Source organism: Pteropus medius, unplaced genomic scaffold (genome assembly GCF_902729225.1).
Source record: "Pteropus medius unplaced genomic scaffold, Ma_sr-lr_union100, whole genome shotgun sequence".
Taxonomy (NCBI): Eukaryota; Metazoa; Chordata; class Mammalia; order Chiroptera; family Pteropodidae; genus Pteropus; species Pteropus medius.
Genome location: NW_024342471.1, coordinates 19,391,989 through 19,418,724, shown reverse-complemented (window position 1 = coordinate 19,418,724; position 26,736 = coordinate 19,391,989). Strand labels below are relative to the sequence as shown.

At 43.8% G+C, this 26,736-nt stretch overlaps 1 long non-coding RNA gene across 2 annotated transcripts in view; it reads right to left on the bottom strand.

Moving 5' to 3' along the window:
- Nucleotides 1–26,736, bottom strand: part of LOC120603803 (uncharacterized) — a 49,128-nt gene that overhangs the window by 1,037 nt on the left and 21,355 nt on the right. The window contains exons 3-5 of one of the 2 annotated variants that reach the window (XR_005653146.1): nt 20,661–20,817; nt 7,488–7,545; nt 913–1,950 (exon numbers count right to left, since the gene is read on the bottom strand). This is a non-coding gene — a long non-coding RNA (uncharacterized LOC120603803). Of the gene's footprint in view, nt 1–912; nt 1,951–5,257; nt 5,749–7,487; nt 7,546–20,660; nt 20,818–26,736 lie in introns of those variants that run through there. The other variant, XR_005653145.1, reaches the window with a different exon arrangement.

Sequence of the window (26,736 nt, the reverse complement as noted above, 5' to 3'; positions counted from 1 at the left end):
ACACTGTCCTCTCTCTCTGCCTTCTTTCAGGCCGATGGGTCTCAGGTTTAGTCACATTCCTTCCCCAGAACACCAGTCACTTTGGAAGTCAAGATGTTTTGGAAACCACCTGCATCGATTTGTCACCACTGTCCTTCTCAATAAGAATCTCCCTTATCACTCCTTACTTCTTCATTTCATGAGTGAGGTTTGTAGCTGGGTAGGTGAAAGCGGCATTTCAGACTTTGGGCCAACCTCGATTTTGGCATGGATCAGTGGTCTCGTGTTAGCCTTATCAGTCCTCGTGCCTGTCTCTCTAAGCCAAGTAGGAGCCCCTCGGGGGGCGTGGACTGTGTAGTATTCTTCTCGGTATATCCCCAGGGTAGCTCAGGACCTGAGTGACAAGAACTGCTCCCTGAATGCTTGTGAAATGAATCTATGAAAGAATGAATCATCTAAACCCATTTATATTACCTCCATAAACAGAGCCAATTTCCCTCCCCAACTGCCCTCCTACATAACTGTAGGGCAAGACAGTTCTTGCAGCGAAAAGAGCCAGAAAAAGAAGTTAATCCAATTCTCAGTTCCAGAGCAGCTTCTAAAACCTCTCTCTTTAAATTACCTTTAATCCGCCCACTGTCAGCCTCAGCTCTGGTTCAGCACTGAGCCAGCTCCCCCTGCCCAGGCCTTAACGACAAAGGAATAAGGAAGGAGCGGGCGAAGGAAGGGAACTGTGTTGGTATTTAAATCATCTTAAGAAACATGGAAGAACTAAAACGAGAAGCAATTCAAAGGAAGTATTCTCTTACTCGGAACTGTAAATTTTAGTAATGGAGGCGGGACGTTTTTATTTTCCTTAATTCTTTTCCTAATCACAAACATAATACACGTTTCATGAAGAAACCTTGAAAAGCGCACATAGAGAAAACTTACTTTCTCGTCTCGCCATCTTTGAGGGCGGCCGTCAACATTTTGGTTTGCGTGTTTTCACATTTCTTGAGTCCTCTCGGTCTCTTCATCTCTGTCCCCACCTCTCCCTTTACCACAGTGCTTTTCCTGCCTTCCACTCTGTCCTTCTGTCTCCAGGTCCCTGTCGCTTTGTCTTTTTCTCTCTTTAGCAAACTAAAATGTTTCCCGGTTTTTCGCCCATCGCAGGGGGTCATCCCTCCTTTTAACAACCGAGCAGCATGATCCAGTTGCCACCTTACAAAGCAGCTGGAAACCAGGTCCCCTGCCCTCCGCAATGCTTTCTGAGAAATCCAAACGTTTTCCTCAAACTCTGATGATCACTTGTCTCTTCTCGCTCCGAATCGTCGCTTCAGTCTACGCTCCAGCTGCTTCTTGCTCTTCATGTACCATTTAGAAATGCTTTCAGCTACAAGTAACACCCGATTAGACTTAACAGTAGCTTGAGCAGGTCAGAGTTTATTTTCCCTAGAGAATAACAAGTCTGGGGATAGGTGTTCACTCCCTATGCTGACGACCTGCCCAGTCCCCTCCGCCCGCAGTGTTCACACCTGAAGTTCTCTGGCTGCAAGCTTTCTCCAGCCACAGGACTGGGCTCAGCTCACCTCGGGGTCCGATCGGGAGTGCCAAGTTGTTCATGCCTTCAGAAGCAGCCCTCAACTAATGACGAGTGGAAGTTGGTGGATAGAAACCTCAGCTCCTTGCTCCCCAAGTAGGGCAACTCAAAAGCGCAGGCTTCACAGCGTCCCAGGGTCCCCAATGGGAGTGAGGCGCACTTGCCCACAGCGGCTACCTGCTCATGAGTGCCTCTTCTCTTCCCCACTCCTCCGCTGGTGCTTCCAAGATCTCCTCTCAAATGAGTTATGTACTTGCATTCAAATTCTTTTCTCAGAGTTGGCTTCTGGAAGAACTAAAGAGCTTCAAATAGACATGTCTTCTTTAACCAAATATGAATCCACAAACTTCTGGCATCTTTTAAAGAGCTGTGCATCCCAACCGCTTATCCTGAAAATATCAAAAATATTGCATTTCCATCTAAGGGACCCTATTACATTGCTTTGTGGCAGGCACTTTACATGGACATAAGCTAAAGTGATGTTAGGACCCCTCTGGCCCTCTGAGTCGCTCGGTCTAAGTTCAAAGGTTATCCAGCAGTTGGGGCCAGCCCCTCTCTTCAGGACTTCGCTGTGAAGCCATTTCAGCAGAATGGCACCCTACTCCCTCTCCAACCCCCACCTCAACTCCAAGCCCCTACAGCCACAGCCTAAGCTTAAACTGGGTTTGGAGGACAAGGGGGTGAATAGAAGAACTCTGAGATTGGAGTTTTTTTTTTCAAGTAAAATTTTTTTGAAATACAACAAGATACAGGAAAATATACGTAAGTACACAGCTTAAAGAATTTCCACAAACTGAGCGTACTCACGTAACCAGCCCCCGGATCAAGAGACAGAACTCTACCTGGAAAGCCACCTTGAACTCCTTCTAGTCACTCCCCCTCCTCGTGTATGACCACCATCCTGACATCTAACACCCCGGATTAGTTTTGCCTGTCTTTGAACTTCATTAGTTTTGCCTGCCTTTGAACTTGGCGTCGGTGGAATCCCATAGCATGCGTTCTTTCGCGTCTGCCTTCTTTCGGTCAGCACTGTGACCGTGAGATTCACCTGTGCTGGGTGTAGTTGTGGTTCGCTTGTTGAGCTCGACGTTTTAATACGAGGTGCTCTGAGTTGTAAGAGCTGAAAACGAGCCAGCTTTGGTAACCCAGGATCTGACAAGTTACGGAACTGGAGAGAGGTGGGTTGAGGAAGCCTACCCCTAAGAGCTGCAGACTTTGGGCGAGTTGACTTCTCGTTTCTCTGTGTCTAGAAGATGGGGATCATGCTGGTTCCTACCTCTTTAGATCATCGTGAGGATTCGATGAGTAAATACATGCCAGGTGTTTAGGGCAGCGCCTGGCACAGAGGGAGAGCTCTGTGCGCTTGAGCTGCTTCCTCTGCTTCTGCTTCTACCACTATACTGCTACTACTCTATTATTTTTATTATTACCCAGAGGAAAAAAGGAGGTTTCAATAGCTATCGTAAAAATAAAATTTCATAGCTGTACCTCGACAAGTTGAGACGGATCACTAAACCGGTTAGATGTGTCATCTCGGTTAAACTGCCCATCAACCCTGAGACGTTCCTATGATAATGCTCATTTGACAGATGAGGCAACGGAGGCTCACGGGATGAAGCGACTCCCTCCGGGTCACAGAGCGAGGCGGTGGTGGCCCGGAGCCTCCCTGGCCGATGAATCCTGCTCTTCTCTTGGCCCTTTAACCTCATTGTCATCTCCTGCAGTCCTCGGGAGGCACCGGGCAACCTCGCCGAGCTGCCCTTGGCATGGCCACCCTGTGTGGTGCTTCTTTTAGGACTTGGCAGAATGTTTTCTGTGTTGATTTTCCCACTGCCCTCGTCCCAGGCTCAGTCTTTCCTGCGGGTCTCACAAGCAGTACTTTGTGAAACACCAGGTGAGTCAAACTGAACGAACAAGTTCTAAAGGTGGCCCCGTGATAGTGGTATGGTGGCTGGGGATGTTGGGTTTGGGGGGCTGAAATTCGTCAGCTGAGGTAGCAGAATTCTCCCACTGCAAGTCAAATAAGTGGTTCTGGACAACAGGAGCCGAAGAGGAATTTGTGAGAAAGATGCAAGGCACTTTATAGAAACGGAGAAAGCAAGCCCCAGAAGCACATTTAGAAAGGACTGGAAGCAGGATGCCCTCGGGGATCGTGGTTGCATAAACTGGCTAGTGTTCTTTTCGGCTTTGATGATGTGTCATTTAGGATGCTCTGGCTGCAAGTATCAGAAAACTCAACTCAAACTGGCTTAAGCAGTAAGGGAGTTGGTAGGAAGGGCAGCTCCAAGGTTGGTTGACTCAGAGTTTCAAGAATGTAATTGAGAATCCAGGTTCTCTCTCTTTCTTCCCTCTGCTATCCACGTTGGTTCCCTCTGTGGCTGCAAAGTGGCTGCCAGGCTATAAATATGTTAATATCCAGTGGGGAGCGAGAAGGTGGTTTCCCCTGGCTCTCTCTTCAGAGTCGGGGAGCTTTGCTGCCTGAAGCCCCCAGGAAATCTATCCTGGTGTCTTATCGGCCAAACTGGCTTGGGTCTGTTCACCCCTGAACCAATCGCCAGAAAGGCGTAGGGGGTGATTTGGGCCCCCAGAGGACACTGGGCCATGTCAGCAGACATTTTTGGATATTGCAACTAGGGTGATGGCATCTCACGGGTAGAAGTTAGGGATGCGACTAAATATTCTATAGTGCCCGGGACAGCTCCCCATCCTCCCCATACACTACAGAAAAGTGCCATTGTGCGATGCCAACAAAGCAGGGCTTAGGAGACCCTGCCTTATTACTCAGGCCTTCTGTGTGCCAGGGCTGTAACGGCTGGTGGGCAGTCACATACAGTGTCCACCGAGAACTTTCTTTCAGAAATTTTTTATCACTCTGTTTGAGATTCAAATTTCAGAAAGGGCTTGTTTGGCTTGGCTCAGATCAGTTGCCCATTCATAGGCTAATGGAGTGCAAGGCACCGTGGTTGACCAGTAGTTCCTCCGCAGAAAGACTGTCAGGGACAAGTTTCATGTCTTAACTGAAAATCCACAAAGCCATGATGCACTTCCTCAGCGATAGTCATATCAAAGAAGAAGAGAGAGACATCCCAGAATGACATGGGACAGGGGAAAGCATGGAATGTCCTGAGGTGCTATGGGGTGGGGTAGGGTAGAGGAAGAGCAAGACATGCATTGGCTTGACTTAAAAGATGCCGGCCATCAATCCCTTCCCGCTGTGTGTGTGCCACCCCCACCTTGAGATATGGGGTCTACTCCTACATCCCCTTGAATCTAGACTGGCCTTGACCTTGTGTCTGTTTTGACCAAGAGAAAAGGGTAGAAGCGATGCTGGACTTCCTGTCTTGTGTAGCCCTGAGTCACCATGAAAGAGCAATGAGATGCCACCTTGGACGTCTAGCCCATGTAAAGATGGCATCAACCCCAGTAGCCATCTGCCCGCAGCTGCATGAGAGACCCCTAGTGAGACCCGTGAGCGGAGCCCAGTCAGTCCACAGAACTGTACGTAATAATAATAAATCTTTGTTTTTAAGTCCACTACGTTTTGGAGTGGTTTTTAAATAAAATATACATAGAGAATTAAGATAGTTCTATTTTCATATTTCCTAATAGTTTAATTAAAATCTTTTTATTATAAAAGTGTTGTGAAAATTGGAGAAAGGAAGCACCAGCCCGACTGACGTGGATTTAACCCGATCACAATGACTGGTCGCATTTTGTGTTACTCTTCCAGTCTGCTTTCCCGCGAAGCTTCTCATGCAGCAGTTTGAGAGTCTGTCTTCTCCTTCACCATTCTGCCATCACCACGATTCTGCACTGGCGCAGAGTTTTCACAGCCAGCACACTGTACTCATAGTGCTTTCGATAGCCACTCATCGCAGACAGAACAATGGTTTTCCCAAAGATGCCTATGTCTTGACCCCTCAAACCTGCAAATGTGTTGCTTTATGTGCCACAAGGGACTCTGCAGGTGTGATTAGGTTGAGGATCTTGAGATGGGGAGACTATCATGGATTATCTGGGTGAGCCCAGTGGAACCACAAGGGCCCTTATAAGCCAGGAGGGTCAGAGTCAGAGGATGCAATGTAAGGAAGCCGGGTCAGAGAGAAAGAGATCAGAAGATGCCACACCGTTGGCTTTGAAGATGGAGGATGCACCGTGAGCCTCGGAATTCAGTTGGCCTCTAGGATCTAGAAAAAGCGGGAAATCAGATTCTCCCTTAGAGCCTCCAGCAGGAATGCAGCTCTGCCAACACCTGGGTTTTAGGTCCATAAAGGTCCATAAGACCCATTTTTGACTTCTGACTCCCAGAACTATCAGATAATAACTTTGTGTTGTTTTAAGCCACTAAGTTTGTGATAATTTGTTACAGCAGCCCCAGGAAGCTAATACATCACCATATCGAGGATTTTACACACAGTATCTTATTTAATTCTCACAACAACCCTATGAGGCAGGTCCTATGACCATTTCTATTTTAGAAATGAGGAAGCTGGTTCTCAGAGTTATGAAGAGATTCCTCAGGCCACATGACTACTAAGTGGCAAAGCCAGGAACACCCTGCCATTTATGGTTATACTTAAAAATAACACAGGATTGTTTGAACTCGTGTAAACATACAGACATTGGTCTATGCCTCTGTCATGTTGCATATTTTTTAAATTGTTTATTCCAGTGTTAACACTGTGACTTCTGTGCAAGTCTCCATCAGCCATAAGGTAAAAACTGCAGTTTTGAAATTGCAACTATCATTGACTCGTTAGACTTTATGACTTATTGGCACCAAAATGATCATTTAAAAAGATGAAATCCCAATTTGCTTTGGGTTTTAGATGGGCCAGATGTGATTTTGAAGATCTGCCTGAATCTTAACTGTTATGTCAATCTGCTTTTGAGACTAAGTTTTAATGACACATTTAGAGGAGATATACAAAGCTTCTGAAATGAAGTCAAGTCTAAATGCGTCTATAATCTGAAGATGGCCAAGAGTTTGAGCAAACAGGATTTTTTCTTCTCAGCTGAGTTGCCCTCCTCATTCAGCAAGGTTGGTCTTTCCATAGCTAAGCTCACGGACATGTGAAGTCTAGCTGTGTCCCCCAGACTGCTTTTATATTGATCTGTTTGAAATAAACCTTTTTTTTTAATCTGTTGGAGGACAGTCATTCCTCACATCCAACACTAATTGCCTGCATTTCCATGAAGTTCTCACAACTGCTTACTGGTAAGTGTGGTCTGAATGGTCCTCACTCCCTGTCACACAGGTCCCCCAGTGGGGTCAAGATTTGCTCCAGAGTTCTCACCAAACTTGTCTTTTCCCCCAAAATGTACAGTTGATAGTCCTATTCTAGAGTCTTCTGAAATATTGTTTTTACTATTTTTATTAAGAGACAATCTACCTACATTAAGATTTACTCTAGTGTCCAGTTCTGAAAAACTAATCATCCCACCATGCACAAGACAGTTCCCCACAACAAAAGAATCCAGCCCCCAATCTCAGTAAGGCTGAGGTGGAGAACCTTGCGTCACAGCTGTGACCAAGTAACAAACACCCCGTATTGGGCGCCATACCTCCCCATTTCACTTCCCCACTCTATGCTTCCCTTGCTGCTCAGATAAGTATTTAGCTACTTAATGTCTCTTTTCCATTCTGTAATACAAACCCTAAGAGGCAAGGCTTTTGTCTGTCTTGGTCTCTATTTGTCACGTGTAGTAGATGATTAATAAATGTGTTGACCGAATGAAAGTGTAAATGAAAACTATCTTTTGTAAAGCATCTTTTAAATTTAAGGGCACCAGAAGGCTTCTCTTGGCTTCTGTCTTGATAACTTTCTATGCATCTTTTAGGGGGGGAAAAAATGAACATGAGAAAGAGACAGAGAGAAAGAAAAGGGTAGGGGGCAGGGAGAGAACATTGTGTTTGTGGACTTACGTCTGAGCTGGAATTCTAGCACTGCCGCTGCTCCCTCTCTGAACCCCAATTTTCTCATCTGTAAAATGAGAGTTATAAAAACAAGATTATGCATGTCAATGATGTCAAATGCCCCGAACTTTGTAAATGTTGATTTTGTAACTTCCTCCCTTTTCCTCTTTCTCTTGAGTTCCCTGGCCAGCATCGCTGCTCACTGTTGTCCCCCTCAGCCTACCCAGCAGCTTGGTGGATGGTTCCATACATGCCTACGGCTTCTAATTTCCAGCATCTGCATCTCTGCCCAGGGCCTGCATGCTCGATGTACACACAGCAGGTGACAGGGACATGCTTGGGAGTTGATGGCACAGCCTTCAGCCATTGAGAGATGGGCATTTTGGATGAACGTCCCAGCTTCCTCAGCCCTTCTCAAGACAATTCTGAAGTGTATTCCACACCATCTCCCAGAGGCCCCCACTGGGCTTGAGCCTCAGTTGCTCATAAAGATAACCAGCTCATGGACACACCTGTTACTGGCAGTCCTCTCTTTCTATCTCATTTCCCACTCCCTCATTGTTCTTCCTGGGATCGTCTCCAAAATAAATGGCATACGCCTAAGAACTATGCCCCTCAGCATTTACCCAGCTTCTAGCTGCTAGCATCTGCATCTTTTTGCATGAGTTTGATGTTATTCCCTGGCTATTGGAGTCAAGCAGGCTAGAAATGCTGGAGAACTCATGCTCCCTCCCCACCCACTCCTCAGCAGCTATCAGTGGATGCAAGGAAGGAGGTGGTATACAACTACCCCAGCTCCCTGTTCCTTCAGGTAAGAAAACGCTGAGACACGTATTCCACACTGGTGGAATCAAGCCCCAGTTGCCCATGGTAGTAACTGTCTTGATAACTTGCTTAATTTTGGTGGTCCTCCCTTTCCTGGCTCATGTTCCTCTTCTCCATTGGTCTTCTGCCTACCAAATAAATGATTTGTCCTCGACTCTTTCGCGGTCTGCCTCTGGGGAAACCCAAACTAAGCTACAAGCTCTGCAATTGGGGATTTCCAAACTAAGATATCAATTAGATCCCATTGCAAATAGTCTTGCTTTAAATCTCCCCCAAAAGAGTAGAGCAGGGTAGAACATGCTGTACTTTGATTAAACAGCACTCCTGTCACAATGCCATTTGGAGCAGAAGCAGATGACTCCTATTCACTGGATGGAAGAACCTCATCTTTCCCATGGCATAACAAGCCACACCCCCGCCCCTGGGGACATAATTGCCCCCTTTATTTCACATGAAGTCCTTTGTTGTATTTCACAGAAAGTGACTGAAACACAGAGGATGCTCTGTTGGTAGCTTTGGAAACGTCCCTTGGGTCTCCAGTCGGGGGCATCTCTTGCTCTGATTTATTTAGTTACCTTCTGGGGATAGTCACACATGTTGAATGTTGGCAGGGACTGTCTAGCTCAATACTTTCATTAGCCAAAAAGAAATTTTGCGGACTGGCTGATGGGAAATCCCACAGCAACTATCCCTGGGACCATGACAGTTTGTCATTTTCTAATTTTTTTCTTTTCCTATTGATGAGTATGAAGGATGTTTGCTGAGTTGGGGCCCTCCTGCAACTATTGTAGTCTCTTCTGTGCCAAGTACTCTGTATTTCTACTGGGAACGACGCCTTCTGGAAGTTCTCTCCGTCTTGTTGGTTCCAGCGACTTCCCCCACCCCCAACAAACAGCATGTGACTTAGCACCAGCCAATCAGAGCATCCGAGGTACAATAACCACAATGATTGGTTCAGGGTTGGGCATGTGGTACCAATTGGTCCAATCAGAGGTCATCCCAAGATTTGTTTGGTAGCTACAGGAAGCAGCTCTCTCTTGTGCCCCTTGTGATCTTAGCGTGATTGGGTTGCTGACAAGTGAACTTGGCTTACTGACCATCTCAATTCCAGAGGAGTTTTAAATGTTATTGTTTTTCACCAGACACTACGGTCTACTGTATTATGTTGAATTTCTTTAACAGAATTTTTTTTAGCAGAGTCTGTAACTTTCCAGTCACTTTTGTTTATTTTAAAAAGCTTAGCCTAAAATAGTTCCAAAATCTGAACAAATACCTGATTTAAATCTTGTATTGGTCAGGATATCAGTTTAGTTGCTGTAATAAAAGCCAAAATAGCTAGCTTGAACAAAATAAAATTTTAATCTTTCCTCACGGAACAGTCCAAGTGTGAGTGTCTGGTTGGCTATTGTGGTTCCACATCATCTAAGATTCCAGACTCTGGCTACCTTGTTGCGTGGCATCCTCCATAGGGGACTTCCATTTTGTGGTCTAAAAGGGCTGCTCTAGCTCCTGCCATCATGTTCCTATTCCTTCCGGTAAGTGGAAATAGGAAAAGGGGAAGAAGGGGGCACTTTTGTTCCTTCCAGTGACGCAATCCAGAAACTCTCAATAATGCAGCTGGGGAATGCAAGCCCTGGTCTCCACCCTCTTCCTCCTCCCGCCTTCTCCATTCTGCTCTGTGACCTATGTGGACATCATCGAAGTGCTCTCTTGCCCTCTGCCTTCTGATTGGCTTTGACCAACGAGAGATTCTTACAGGAAGTGGGAGGATGGAAGGAGTGTAGGTCTGGGTGTTTATTCCCCCGCCCCCCGGCTCTCCTGTTGAGTCACCATGGGCTACTGTGTCCTTGGACTAAAGGTCAAAGCTCCTTCAGGCAGCCTTTCCATACGGCTCCTTGTCTCCAGATCTGGCAACTACTTCCTTCTTGCCCCTTCAGGCCTAGGGTGACAATGTCTCCACTATTACTATCTAGGGGTTGGGCTGCCCCTCTGTTATTAACAGAGGATAATAACACACCCTCCGTTACTAGCTCTGGGGTGTTTCACCTGTGGGTTTCGTACATCTGATACAACTTTATAAAGAATCCATTCATAAAATTCTCTTGCTGGGACCCTGACTGATCTGAATCAGGACTCCTAACAGCTCTAGGCAATAGGTGCCTTTATCATCATCCCTATTTCACAGATGAGAAACTGAGGAACAGAGAGGTTACATGAGCTGCCTGAGATCACAGGGCTAGTCAATGGTGGCACCAGTGTTCGACCAAGAGAGACTGGCTCCAGAAACCACATTCTTTACCACCACATTGGCCTTGGCTTCTTGGAAATATGAGAACGAAAGTACTAGGTTGTGGATTAGCCCCCAGGTCATCATGAACCTGCTGAGGGCCTCGGTTCCTCATTTTTTTTTTTTTTGGTGAAGGAGTCGGACCAGGTCAGAAGTTACAAACGCTTGCCTGCAGGGGCCTAGAAGTGACATAAAGGAGGGAAGTGGGCTAGATCATTGCCACACAGGAATATGCTTTCTCCTTTTTTACTGTGAACATGTATTTCTCTTAGTCTATCTTTCCTTGCCCTACCAGCATAGAGAACTAGGCATAAAGATAAACCTTTTAGAAATCGTACTTGGCTGACAGTAACAGAGACTGGACTCCAGTGGCATAAACAAGTTAGGGATCTATTTCTTTCACATAAAACCAGTCTAGAGGTCAGCATTCTAAGGAGAAGGTATGGTAGCTTCATGATGTTGTTAGGGATTCCATTTCCTTCACTCTTTAGCACAGAACTTCCCTCCTTGAGGTCACAAAATAGCTACTTGAGCTCCAGCCATCATGTTTGCATTGCAGGGAAAATAAAGGAGAATGGCAAGGCACCAAAGGGCTTTCTTGGAAGCCCTACTATCAACTTCCACTTGCAATGCATTGGCCATGCAACCTCAGCACTGCTGACATTTTGGTTTGAATAAGTCTTTGTTGTGGGAGGGTGTCCTGTTTACTGTAGAGTGTTTAGCAGCATCCCTGCCTCTACCTGCTAAATGTCAGCAGTACTCCACCTCCCCAGTTGTGACAACCAAAATTAAGTCTCCAGACATTGCCAAATGTCCCATGGGAGACGAAGTTGCCTGACTGAGAAACACAGGAGCACTCTTAGATTCAAGAGAAGCTGGGAAAATGTAATTTAAAAATATATTTCCATCCCCGATAGTGTAGGAGTTTCTGTTAGTGAGAAAGAAGTGGAGACTGGACGTTTGGGTGGCAAATATCTCCTCCCCAAAAGAACTCATTCACTTTCCTCTTATTTCTACTAAAAGAGAAACAGTCTTAGTATCAGGAGTAATAGGGCATGGTGAGGACTGCGGCAAACTGAGAGCAAAGGCCCCCAGCTAAAGGGGGTGCTTTCTCTACAATTCTGTTACCAAAAAGGAGTGTGGAACCAAAGTTACTAGAACTTCCGATTTTTCAAGAAAATCTGGAAATCAAGATTTTTTATATGCACGCTCCCATTTTTAAATATTGGCAACTAGTTCAATTTTTATAAAGATTTTTATGAGTGATATTCGACCTACAGGATGCTAGTTTGCATCAACTGATATATAAGATTTTTAAAAACATTATTATGGAAAATTTCAAACGTATACAAAAATTGAATCATATAATTAATACCTGAGTATCCATCATCAACAATTATTCACATTTTGCCAATCTCATTTTTATTCTGTCCCCTCAGCTTGCTCTTTCTTTGCTAGAATATTTTGCTAGAATATTTCTTTGCTAGAAAGCAAATTGTAAGCCTCTTGTCATTTCACCAGTAAATACCTGATAATCCCTTTTTTAAACAATGACATCATCATGCTATTATCACACCTACCAAAGTTAACAGTGAGATCTTAGTAAGGACCAGATGACTTTTTGAATGATGATTAGCTTTTATTTTTATTTTCATTCAGATAACATTGGTTTATAACATATAAGGTTCAGACATGCAACATTATAATTTGACTATAATATAAACTATAATTATAATTTGTAGTATAATGTATATACTACATCATGCTCACCACCAAAAGTCTAGCTTCCATCTGTCACCATACAACTGACCTCTTTTACCTGCTTCGCCTTCCCTCCGCCCCACTTCTCCTCTGTGGACCAGATTTTTAAGGGGGCTTCCAGCTTTGTCATTCTAAGTTTTATTAACTGATTCTCCCCCTATCACCTGATCATCCTCCTTATCCTTCCTTTTGTGCACCTAGACAAACACGCAGATAGATATACAGATACACACATGGACACACACAGGCAAACACAGAAAGACATACAGACACACAAACATATACAAACCAACTCTCGAAACACCACATACAGACATTACACACACACACCCCTGCACTCCTCAACCACTTCTTCAAGAAGAAAGCACACATCTTGAATTTAGACCAGCAAGCATTTAAAACTGGGCTGGAACCAATGCCTTCCCGATTCCCACCCACATCCTGCCATCTCCCTTGTGCTGACTAATTTTGGACCCTGAACTTGTTCACTCACCTAGGCCTTCATTTTCTTTTGTGCAAAACAGGGAGGACAATTCCAACTTGCCTCTGACAGTGACACAGGGAGGACCGTAATTAAAGGATTGCACACTCTTTGTGCAAGTATTAAAGTGCTTAAAATCACAGCAGCAATAGCAGCAATAAGGCAGTTATAAGCCCCGGTGGAAGCATAGAGTAAACGAAGGCCCAGAAAGGGCTTTGATGGTCTTAATCTTCTGAGTCCAGACAATCTATGACCGATAGCCAGTCCCCTCTGTCCCTGAAGTCTTCTACTCGCCTTCTATTAATACATGAAGACATTTGGGTGGCCTGGCAAGTGAAGAGGTTCAAAATCCAAATTCCCAGCTCAGGCAACTATGGGAGGAAGATATTTTGCAGCTCAGTTCCTAAATTAGAAGATGATTTCTGGGTGTTTAAATATCTCTTTTTATCTCTGCACCATTTATACCGCTGCTGACACAGCTCTGGGGCCCCGGGTGGGGTCAAGGGGAGGCCGGGTGATGCATTCTTTAGGTGCGCCCTTGGAGGAGATGTCCAAACAGGCCTCTGGCTGCTGCCATGCTCTGCCGAGGACACTCCCAAAATATCCAGGGGACAGATGCTATTTCCAAGGTTGGGCTTCAAGGCCGCATTGTGGCCCCCACATAATCTGGTTTCACTCTAAATTTGCTTTTAAACAGATCCTGCCTTGCCTTTTATTCTTCCAGGAAACTTAGTTCCTTTGGGGCTATAAAATGTGAATTAGCTCCAGTTCCTCAGATCTGTCCAGGGGAACCAAACTCTTGATGTTAAAAAAGAAAAAAGCGTTTTTTGTTTGTTTGTTGCCTTTTTAAAAAAAAAATCTCTTGGTCTTTCTTTCCTATTATTGAATAGAGAGGACAGCAGTTAAGTGCTTGAGATAAAAACCTTAAGATGCCAGCTTTTAAAATTCAGTTCTTCCTGAGAGGGTACGAATTTATCACTCCCAAGATCAGTTTCTGGCCTGGAGTCAACGGAAAATGAGGAATTTTTGTTTCCTGTTGTTCTGCTTTTTAAAATACATATTGGAGGCTGGCACTATTTGAAGATAATTTCATTTGCAAAATACCCTAAAGTTAAGAAGTGGTCCTTTCTGAACTAATAATGATGATAATGATGGTGGTGATGACAGTCATGTAAGAGCTGCCACTGATTTGAGTACTCACTGTGTACCAGGTGCTATGCTAAGCATGTCATTAGCATGTCTCATTTAATCTTCTCCACAGCCCTATGAAGTAGGTACAGCTATTATCCTGATGTTAAGGATCTCCACCTCTTCCAGGAAGCCCTCCCGGCCTCACCTCAGGCTGAGTACTCTCTGTGCTTTGAACCATCTGGCCACCTTATGTGTGTTCTCTCAGTGCTATTGCAACATTCTTTGAAATGACTTGATTTCATGTCCTTGAGAGCAGAGTCTATGTCTTAGTATTTGTTTCCTAATGGATTAGCACATAGTAGGTACATAGGTAATATTTATTGAATGAATTAAATAAAACCTTGGGGCAATTTATCTAATTTCTCTGAGCTTTTTTTCTCCTCTCTAAAATGGCAAAAATAACAGCTAATATTTATTGAGCCCTAATGTGGCAGAGATACCTGGCTGTCTTCCCAGTATCCATTACTATTAATGGACCCTGATTTTGTTCTGGGCAGCAGTACGCCTCCCATGCAGCTAGAGGTGACCAATGAGAAGTAAGCAGAAATTGTTGGCTGGGACTAATAGCTGGCAGGTACATACCTTTTGCCCTTCCTCATTTCCTCCTTCTTCCTGACTGGAATGTGGACGTGATGGCTGGCACTCTGGCAGCTATTTTAGTTTATGAAGCAATCTTGGAGGACAATGAAACAAAGAGACAGAAGTCTAAGACCCTGATGACTGTGTATTCATTATTCCAACCCTAAATGCCACACCTTTTGATTTCTTAAGCATATGCACCGGGACAGGGAGGGGAAGAGAGAGATAGAGATAGAGATAGAGATAGAGATAGAGATAGAGATAGAGATAGAGATAGAGATAGAGATAGAGATAGATAGAGAGAGAGAGAGCGAGAGAGATACTTCAGTCACTTATTTGGATTTTCTGTTTTATATAGCCAAATCTAATTCCACTATAAATCACTGGATACATATTCACTCCCTCCCTCACTTACTCATTCACTTATTTAATAAACATTTATTGAGCATCAATTTAACAGACTTATGTTAGACTTGGAGGCTATGAAAACTACCAAGATGTCTGCTTCCAGGAGCCCACAATGGGAGGTTCTGTCATTATTTTCCAGGAACAGATACTAGGCCAGGGTCCCATATGCAATGATGCACTGTGCAACCCCAGGGCACCATCTACACAGATCTCAATGTGAAGAGCGCCCCCTAGAGTTGGACAGTGAACAACTCGCGCAATTGTATGCGGCAGCCCTGCTAAGGAGTGACAATGCTGGGTGCGAATCCTGGTCTCCCGTCTCCTACTTGGTGCCTTTCACCTGCTCCCTGCAATATCTTGGTTTGTTCTGGGATCCCTTTTCCTGTTTGTTGACGCTGGTCTCTGTCTTTCACATTGAACATTTCCAACCGCCCCCCCACCAAATTCCCCATTTCTTTCCCAGTCTATTCCCTCTTCTCCTCCACCCAAGGTCACCCCTATTGTGACTTTTATCACCATAAGCTGGCTGATTCTAGAACCCTATTAAATGGCATAACACAGCATGTATTCCTTGGCGTCTGGCTTATTTTGCTCAATGTAATGTCTGTGAAATTCATTCGTGTTGTTGTGTATATCAGCTCATTCCTTTTCATTATTTTAGCACATACCACATGTCTGTCTATCTATCTATATATCACAATTTTTTTAATTTGCTATTGAAGAACACTTGGGCAATTTCCAGTTTGGGTCTATTATGAATAAAGCTGCTATGGACATTCTTGAACATGGCTTTTGGTGGACATGCATCTGCACTGGTCTAGGCACAGGGCCCCAATTTGGGACCCACACAAGATCTGCGTTAGTTACTCTCTGTATAAGTTCTCAGTTCTTACTGGCTTCCCCAATGCAGGCTCAAGCACCAAACTGCCTACGCGATGTTGCCACTTAGGTGTTTTACTGACCTCTCGAAGTTAACGTGCCCCACCCTGGAGCACACCCTCATCCAAGCCCAGCCCGGGCCCCATTTCCTCGTCTTCCCAGCTCAGTCAACACCATCACCGCCCACATGGTACGTAAGCCAGACGTCAAATCCTGTCTTCTGTTTGCTTCGCCGGCACATCCAACCCATGCATTCCAACTTCGAACTCTCTTTTAAATCTGTCTGCTCCTCGCCATCTCCACTGCCATCTCCAGGTCCAGCCCACTTCATCTCTCCCTTAGATAACTGTCCAGACTCCTAATTGGTTTCCCTGTTTCCATCTGGCTTTCCTCCAATAGTTTTGCAAGTGGCAGCAAGATGCTCTTAAAATGTGAATCGAATCATGTTCTTCTTTGGAATGTCTTCCCACTGCACTGAGACTCAAGACCAGACTCCTAAAAGTTGGTCTATAAGACTCTATCTCATCTGGCCACCACCTGTCACATGTCATCTTTCTCAGCCACACTCTTAGTCCTTGGAATTTACCACTTTTTTTACCTTGGGACCTTTTACATATGCTGCTCCTCCTAGCATCTGGTTATTGGTTCCTTGCATATCTTTCTAAGATTTTTTTTTGCATATGCAAGCAAATATGAATATGCATTCTTTTTCTCCCCATCCCCTTAATGTGTTACAAATGAGTACATGCTATACATATGATTTTGTTTAGAAGGTTCTGGCACGCACTTTACTTACCAGTTCACACACAACTGCCTCCTCCTTTTATATCACTGAATAGTATTTCATTGTATGGCAAGACTGCCATTTACCCAGTCCTTTATCAATAGGCATTGTTTCTTTTTATTAAAAACAATGTGGTAATGAATAATTGTATATATCATTTAGCAAATGTATGAATAAGCCCATAGGATAAATTCTTAAAAGCATATTAGTTTAATTATTCATTAAATTTAATGACTATTACCAAAGTCTTTCTGTGGAGTTGGATCAGTTTACACTCATACTAACAATGCATGAGAATGCTTGTTTTCTGATACCCTTACCAACACTTGTTGTTGCCACTTAGGTGTTTTACTGAACACCGTTGATTGTCAATTAGCATTTCTGTTAATTTGAAGGGGAAGGAATGATATCTCATTTCCCTTATTAAGTATGAAATTGAGCATCTTTTTATATACTTAAAAGCCATTTGTTTTTCCTTCTCTATGAATGATCTTTTTTGCCCATTTTCTCACCAAGTTGTTGCTGTTTTTCTTATTGATTTGTCAGAACATTTTATATATTAGGTAAAGTAGCCCTTTGTGATTAGCCCAAATTAGCCCAATTTGTCTTTTGGCATTTTATTTAGTGAGGTTATTTTCAGCCATAAAGATTGCTTTTAACATTTTTATGTTATAGGATTTATCTTTCATTTTCGGACATTTAGGTTTCGCTTCATTATTAAAAAGATCTTTTACAACCTGAAGATATGAAGGGCTTATACCAGTTTTATTTTACTACGTTTGTGGTTTCCCCTTTTATGTTGAAATCTATGATCTATTTGGAATTTGACCTGGTTTAAGTGTGAAGTAGGACTCCAATCTGTGTTTTCCCCCTACGGCTACCTAATTAGTTCTCGTCGTCATTCGTGTCTCAGTTTAAATGTCTCCTCCTCTCTAACTACTCTATTCAAAATATTTGCTTGGTCTTTTGCCTGTGTCTTTCATAGAATTTATAAACATTTGTAATTTTCACAACATTTGTTAGTTTACTTTTTGGGGTCTCTCCAACTAAGATGTCAGCTCCTTGAAGGCTGGGACAATATCTGCCTTGTTCGCCATCATATCGCCTCAGCTTGCACAGTGCCCTGTACATAGCAGGTGTTTGTGGTAGACATGTGATGTTGTCTTTGACTTCTAGCATCTGTTGTTGCTTCTGGTACCAGCACTCCACTTTTCCTTTGGGCAAAACCACACCTCCATTGCTCTAGATCTCCCTGGTTTTGTTGGTGTAGACTCCACCCCTGGATTCAGGAATGGGGTGTGACCAATCAGTGGCCCACCCCCCTGGCAATACTGATTGGCAGAGATGGGCACATGACCCAAACTCGATCAATGAGATACAATCTTGGGACTGACAAGCATTACTGGGGGGAAGCGGGGAGGGAAAGAGACAGGGAGAGGCATCCTCACAGGAAAATGCCTTTCAGTGTTTTTTTATAGCAGCCCTGGACTTTATGAAACAAAGGGACTTGCCTCCTCACCTTAAAAAAAATCCTAAGAGAGCAACTTCGATCTCTCTCTTATTAGCCTTGGAAACAAAAGAATATTATAATTTCACATCTGGAGTCTTTGGTGAATCAGTTAAAGAGAAGCTTCTATTTCATTTAATCCAACAAATATTTCTTGAGCACTTATAAAGTATAAGACTTGACCTGAATTCTGGGACTTGCCTCAATTCCTGACAGCGTGTTTTTCCAGATATAGCATGCTTCTAATTTTTTTTTTTAAATTCAAACGACATATATTACAATTTTTTTAAAATACAAAAACTATAAAGACAAACAAAAAAGTCCAGAAAACCCTTAGTAACATTTAAAAAATAATACAAGTAACACTTGCACATGGTTAAAAAGTGAAGTCATTCAGAAAGGCTCAAAAAATAGCATTCAGGCATAACAAACCACCCCCAAATTTAGGAGATTAAAATAATAACTTTTTTTAGCTCACAGACAAAAAATGGCACCAAGTGTATCCCTCTATTAATAGTTTCCTGTGGTTGCTTCTAGAAAACTTTTATGCATGTGTAAGAATATCCATATAAGCCAAAATATTGTTTTGCTTTTAATTTATAAAAATAATTATAATGTGCCTTCTGTTCTGTCCCTTCACTTTTTCATTTAATAATGTCGGTGGGAAAATGGATACGGGATATAAATACACAGTTTACAGAAAAGGAAATACGAATAGCTCATAAACATATGAAAGGATGTTCAACCTTTATAATAAGAAAAATGCAAATTAAAAGTACACAGATCATTTCTCACATATCAGATTGGTAAAAATCCAAAAATCTGATCCACCCCGTGTTGGCAAGGCTGCAGGGAAAGAAGCACTCTTGTACCTTGTTGGTGGAAGGGAAAATTGGCACAATCCTATGTAGGGCAATATGGCCATATCTGTCAAAGTGACAAATGCATATGCCTTTGATGCAATAGTCTCAACTTCTGAAAGTGTATCCCTCAGATGTTCCTGCTCAAGATGACATACGCCCGGGGTCATGTTTAGAACAGAGGTTTATTACAAGGGAAGCTCTGAGAGGGCAGGGATCTCGTTGGTCTTGCTCGTCTCTGGGTCCCCAGCTCCTAGAACAGCCCCTTGAACATAGCTGATGTCACAGAGACAACTCTCACACGATATCTATATGTTCTTCTGCCTTTCCCAGCCTCCCTTGCAATTAGGTTGGAACTATGTGGCTCATTTCTGTTCAAGGGGGTATGCCAAAGGAATGTAAGCTACTTCCAGCCTAGCCCTGAAGAAAATCCCATGTGACCTCTTCTAGCTGTCTCTTTGCCTGCCATGTCCATCTCCAAGACCACCTGCTCCAGATGGCACAGTAACAAAATGGAGAGGAGTCCTCCGTCTGCATCATAATGTGAAAGCAAGAAACGTACCTTTGTTCTGTTAAGTCACTGCTATTCGGGGGCTTGTTACAGCAGCATAGCCTCTTTTATCCTGACTACAGCATAGGTGCTCAACAAATGCTTGTTGAATAAGAATATGCCGCAAGGAGTGTTCTTGGGTACGTAGCTGGATGAATGAGAGCAGTCGTAGGCTGTTTTCAGCCATCATATTGCTGGGTTAAAGAGTACCTATTTAGCATCTTGGTAGATAGTGCTAATTGTCCTCCAGAAAGTTTGCAGTAATTTACATTCCCACCAACAGGCATAAGACAACCAACAGATACAGATCTCACTCTGTTCCAGGCTCTATGCTAGGTGCTTTGTACACATGAAATAAACTCGTTCTCACGACAGCCCTATGTATAGGCAGATGCTATCACTAGCCCCATTTTATGGATGAGGGAATTGCAGAACTGGGAAGTTAAATAACTTGCCCGAGGTCACACAGCTGGTAAGACAGAGAGTGTTTTAAAAACGACAAATTCCTAATATACTACTACTTCGAATGAACTGGCCAAGGCCCAGGAATCTATATTTTAAAAAGACTCCCAGTACACTGCTGATAGCCAGCTTTGGGAACCAGGAGACTGGGGGACTTAAGTTAAAGATGATAAAGAGAGGTTTTGTTAAAGCAGCCAAGATTTAGGGGATCCCCCGGGCCAGCCATCTTCCTTAGATAATCTTAAATGTTTGTAGAACTGAATAAACTGATATAAGTGAATCAAGATTGTATATTTCTTTCTTTTTTTTTTTTAAAAAAAGAGATTTATTCCATCTATATATTTTACAAAATTTCTCAAGCCAGACGAGCTTCTTTAGAGGTGTATAATTTAGGATATAATTTCATCTGTGGGGTCTCGAGATATAAGGGACTGAAAAACAATAAAAGTTTATGAGGGAGTGGTGGCTCTACACCATGAAGTTAGCAGGGACTTGGGCCCCTAACTTGTTTCTCCAACATCATCAGCATGTTGTCCCCTTCCCAAAGTCCAAATGGCTGGCCACCACGTTGGCTTCCCCTCATTCTGCTCACATCCCATTGGCCATACCTCAGTCCCACGGCCACTCCCTGCTGCAAAGGAGGCTCAGAAGTGTAGTCTCTATTCCGAGCAGCCATGTCCATTGTAGAAAGGAAGCGGTGACACTGAGGGACAACTCTCGGACTCCGCCACTGGAGGCATTATTAAAGGGTTTAGAATTTCGATTCTGGAACAAAATAGATTACTCACTCTCAGTAACAGCACAATGCCATATGGTTTCAGAATTTCAGCTGACCACGACTGCCAATTTCAGGAGGCCCCACTTGGCTGGTCGTGGGGTTTGTGGTATGCCTTATGGTTGTATCATGCAATAAGCACATGCGGGTCCTCAAACTAATCAACAGCAATGGATTGCGGCCAACAATGGTTATTTTTAAATTTCTTCTCAAGGATATCCTCCTCAGTGTCAGAAGAGAGATTAATTAATAGTTTGCTGATTATGTAAGAAGTTGCATGTAGAAAACTGAGATTTCTTCTGGCTTCGAACTTCTAATCTCTTTCAACAGTGTTTAATGCCATGGATATATTGGTGTCTAGGGACTGCCCGAATCACCTTCTCCTTATTCTAGCGCTGTCTCTGGTATTAGTACAGTTCCTCCCACCCCTCAGCTGAATATAGTTTGATCCCAAATAAGGGCCCTCACTCATAGAGCCCATTCTAAGTCCTAGGCGTTCAGCTAGGTGAATGATTTACCTTTTTGTGGTGGATGACTGTTGTTTTTACATACCTAGCATCCACGTCCCCTTTCTCTGATAACGGCATTACAGTTTTCTCACTGAACACTCGGGCCTCACTCTCAGTCCGTATGGCTTAGGTGGGGCTGAACTTATTTCTGGATTTAAATAAGGACTCGTGACTTAAGCCTGGCCAATCAGTGTATTCCATTCTCCCAGCCACAGTGATTGGTTTAGGGAGAGACATGTGATCTGAGGTAGCCAATGAGACTCAATTCTGAACCAGCGGGAAGGAGTTCTTTATCAGCTGGACTTGATGCTAGTATAACTTGGGCCTAGAGCTGTTGGTGTCTATCTTTGCCATCATTTATTCCTTCATTCAGCAAATACTTACTGAGTGTCCATTATGTTCTAGGCCGTGGGGCTACAGCAGTGAAAAAAAAGCCTGACAACATCCTTGCCTTCAAGGAGCTAACATTCTAATGAATACAACAGTGCACAGATATGTAATGTGGTCAGGGGCTAACAGGTGATATGAAGAAAAGTAGGATGGGGGGGTAGGAGAATAGGGAATTGCGATTGCTGTATAGCATCCTATGGGAAGAACTCTTTGAGGAAGGAATATTTAAGCAGAGACCCAGGGAATGAAGGAAATGCTGGGTTCCTAACTCGGGGAGATAATAGTGAATGCAAAGCCCCTTAGGCAAGAGCACACCTGCCAGGTTTGAAGAATAACCAAGAAATCAGTGTGGCTAGAGCAGAGAGAGGGAGAGGCAGAGAGAGAGAAGACAGAGATGAGGGGACAGACTATATGACAGGCCTGTTAGGTCATGATGAAGAATGTGGATTTTATCCTGAGGGCACAAGGGAGCCATCGAAGAGGTTAGAGCAGGGGAGGAATCTGATCCAATTTGTCCTTTAAAAACTCATCTGGCTACATGGTGGGAGGCAGACTGGAGAGTCTGAAATGTGAGTTGAGTGGTGTTTGGGGGCCTCTGAGATGAGCCGCCTGCAACCTGAAGTAACAATTTCCACATTTCAAACCCTGCACCAGTGTTTTCCAAACTTCAGTCACCCAACCACTACCTTTGTTATTTATGTATCCTACTTCCCACACCATTATCCACTTAGTATTTTTCTTTAAACAAACACATTTACTTAAGTGTATCTATTTTTAAAGGAAAAGTTTCCTCTCTATCGTATCAGTCAACTCCGGCTAGGTTTCACTGCAATAACAAACAGCCCCAGCGTCTCAGTGTGTTGCTAACAACAAAGATTTATTTCTCATTCTTATTTCGCGTTGGTTGTGGGTTGACTGCAGTGCTGGTCCATGTGTCCTTGCCACTCTGGGATTCAGGATGAAGAAACAGCCCACCTCTGGGGCAGACCATTTTCCCAACAGAGAGAAAAGGGCAAATGACAGAAACACAGGCTGGCTCTCAAAAGAATACAGTCTACCAAATCTATTGTAAATGGAGAATCAGCCCCACTTGCCCTCAATAGAAAGTGACCACAAAAAATAAATATAAAAAACATTTAACATTGTTAAATTGCGGCCAAATAACCTCGCCTTCTGAAGGCTCTAAGTCTGAGGCCTGCCCTCTTTTTGTTCAAGAGGGAGGTGGGTGAGCATTAGAAAGGCATTTAAAGACATATTGTTATCAAACTGAGACCGTCGCTTAAACATAATCAGAACGATTGAAAGAAAATGGAATGTTTTTTTGGTGGTGCGGCCTGAAGCCCACTAAAAATCTGCCCATGAAGCACCACTGGTACTTGGTGCTTCATGGGCAGACTCTGCTTTGGGAGACTCTGCTTTAGAATCACCCAGGAAAAGGGTGGAAGGAAACTAGAAGTTGGAGCAAGTGATGATCATGAGAGCCACCCGCTTCGAGGCGGGTGGCCCTGGAGATGATTTCCATGGGTCACCCCATTTAATCCTCACCTCCTCTCTGCCAGGCAGGCAGCATTATTTCCATTTTAGAGCTGAGAAAACTCCAGCGTCAGCGCCTTGCTCAAGCTCACAGCGGGAGGGCTTGACATGTAGTTTCAGGATTGGCCACTTGGTGTCACCCTCTTCAAACTGTCGGGAGACTTGACCCATGGAGTTGGGCTGGAATCTAGGGAAGGCAAAGGGTTCCCATCCTGTCCTCCACTCCTGGGCGTGCAGAATTCCTGCCCATTCCCTGTCTGCCCGTCGTGACTGGGATAAGAACTGGGTCCCATTCTGTATACACCCTGAGCTACAGGCCGACAGGCATCATCTCACACGAGCCTGCTAGCAGTCCTGTGGTCTTTCCACACTGGAGACGAAGAATCTGAGGTCGAGAGCATTGGAATGACATGCCCAGCTAATAAGTGGTCATTTGAACCTAATTCAAACCCAGATTTGAATTAAAGCTTGGAATTTTGGCACCCAGCAAGTGCACGGTGGGATGACTATATTAATTCTCACTTTTTCATAGGATGTCTTTTCAACCACCTAACCTCAGACTCTACAACATTCTTGGTCATAAAAATAATCTGACTTGACTATTTGGGGGGAGTTTTTTGTTGTTTTGTTTTGTTTTGGTTTGGTTTATGTAGAAGTTAGTTTTCCTCTAACTACCACGAAAACACCAAGGGTCTACTTTTTAAGAATTTTTTTAACTACCAAATATTCCTTGATAATCATTTTTTAAAATTAGAAAATCCATCTAAGTAAAAATAAAAAAGCAAAAGTCACCCTTAATTCACATCAGCCACCCAGAGATTAGTGTCACTGACACTCTGGAGCACATCCTTCCTGCAATCTCTCTCTCTCTCGTTCTCATCTATCAAAACATTAAAAACTTAAAAAAAAAAATATTCACAGGAAAAAAGGTTGAAAGGATGCCAAAAGATTTACAGGGGATATTCTCTCTCTCATCCTGAACCCCTGCCCCCAGCTCCAGAACTCCAAGCCCCCCTCCCGGAAGCCTTCCTGGTGGTGATTTCTCAGAGATGGTTACAGAGATATCCAGAGTGTAGATAAGCGAATGAGTTCGTGGATTCCTGTAGTTCTTTCTCTAAATAGAAGCTTTCTACACACTCCGTTATGCATTGATTCTGTTGTTGTTTTTACCTTAACAATGTATGTTGGCGATTTTTCCAGACCAGCACTAGGAGAGCATTCTTCGCGTATTCCATTGTCTGACTGTAGTAATTGATTTAACCAGTCCCCTGCTGGTGGTCATGTAGGTGATTCTAGCATTGCGCTGTGACAAACAATACTGGAATCAGGATCCCTTTCACAGAAGTCTTTGCATGTATGTGGATCCACTTCTATAGGGTAAGTTTTTAGCAACTGAACTGCCCAGTCATAGGGCAGACGCATCTTTAAATTTTGACGCTAATTGTCTCAACGCTCTCTAAGGTCACGGCTACCAGCTGCTGACATTCAGAACAACACCCCACATGAGCGGTGCTCTCTTTGCTCCCCAGCCAGAGCCACTACCATCAGACTCCCCACTCTTTGTCCTGCTACACAGGGGAAAAGATCTTCACCATAGTTTTAATCCGCATATTCTTTCCTTTTATGTCCAGTTGAGAATTTTAAAATATCTAAAGGCCATTTGTATTGCTTTTCTGGTAGCAAAGCATTCAAGTCCTTTGTCTATTTTTCTATTGGCTAGCTGTCTTTTTTATTCATCTATAAGAGCTCTTTATATACTAAGGTCTTTGTTTCTCATATAATGTACATGTTTAAAAATACAGATCTAGCAAAGGAAAATGGGATCCCAGAGTGCACAGTGTTTTTGAGGTCTGTGATCCTTTGATGATCTATTGTAGATCCCTTTTCAGATCACTAAATATGCCTTTGCAACAAAATTATTTATTTAGTGCTTATCATTCTGGGTGCACTGGAAGTTCATCGAAAGCAAATGGCTACGGATTTACGAGTGTCAGAGAGGAGGTTTATGAAGCACCTAACATTTTTATTTGCCATCTGTTTATGTATGTTACTTAATCTAATCCTCTCAATGACACGGTGAAGGAAGTAACTTTATTCCCATTTTATAGATGAGAAAAATTGAGGCCTGGAGGGGTCATGGGATTTGTCCAAAGTCTCTTGCTGGTCTGTGGCGAGCTAGGATTCAAACTCATGTCACTTTGTGTCCCAAGCCATTGTCTCCACCTTTCATTACTTTAAATCCCCACACTTCCAACTAGTCTGGATAAAGAATGACTCTGGGGAAGGTCCGCATCTTCCCTCCCACCACCCCCTGCTGGGGAATGTAATGTAGTTTAGGGATAAGGCCACCAGGAGGCACCAGGGACACGTCCTTTGCCTAGAGTGTGGGTCTGGGAACAGGCTAGGTCAAAGCACCCTGAAATGGGACAGTCCTTGGGGCTTGATGATCCTGGGGGCTGGGTGGCTCAGGGCCCAAGGGAATGTCTCCTGTGACACCCAGAGCAGCCTCCTCAAGGGAGCCACCTATGGCAGCCTTCAGGGCCTCCTGGATGTCTGACCTGAACCCACCCCCACTGGCCGCCCGGATTCCTGAAGACCAGGGATTCCCAGACTCAGCACTATCGACACCTGCAGCTGCATAATCCTTTGCTGTGGGGTTTGTCCTGAGCACTGGAGGGTGTTTGACAGCATCCCTGGCTTCTATCCATTAAATGCTGGTAGTACCTTCCCTCAATTCGTAAGCTCCAAATGTCTAGAAACTTCCAAACCTAGACATTGCCAAATGGCCCTTGATTGAGAATCGCTGCTGGGTACCCACAGGCCCAGGCAGGTCACCTAAGTACCAAAGCCAGTCCTCTATAGGGTTATTAATTAACACCCTGGGAGGTGGGACTGATATCATCTCTGCTTTGCAGATGAGGAAACTGAAGCCCAGAAAGGTTCAGCGACCTCCCCAAGGCCACACAGCCTGTATGTGGCAGAGCTGGAGCTTAAACTCGGGTTGTCAGGTTCTAACATCTGTGCCTCCCCAAATCACTGAACTCTGTGGCCATACCTGTAAGTTCCCCTCTGTCTCTGCCCTGTCTCTGTCTCTCTTCTTCTCTCTCAAGTATATATGTATTACATTATACACACACACTCAACTTTCTCTCCCAGTTTTCTCTTTACCTATTTTTATTTTCCCACTTTTGATGGAGAGTCAGGAAGAAGAGAGTTTTCATTTTCTTCATAATTGTATTATGAAAAAAACACCATCCAAAAGTGACATGATAAGTGGCAGCTGACTCCAGACGTCAGCATCGGGAATGCGTTGGGAAGTGGCAGGGACTGTGGTGTCCCAGAGGACTCAGCCCTGTCGGTCTTGGCACATTGTTACCCGGTATGTACGCTGGCTCAATTTTGCAAGAGAAGCCACAAGTCTAGATTTTTTAATGTGAAATTTCATAATTTTTAAATAATGACAATTAATTTGAAAAC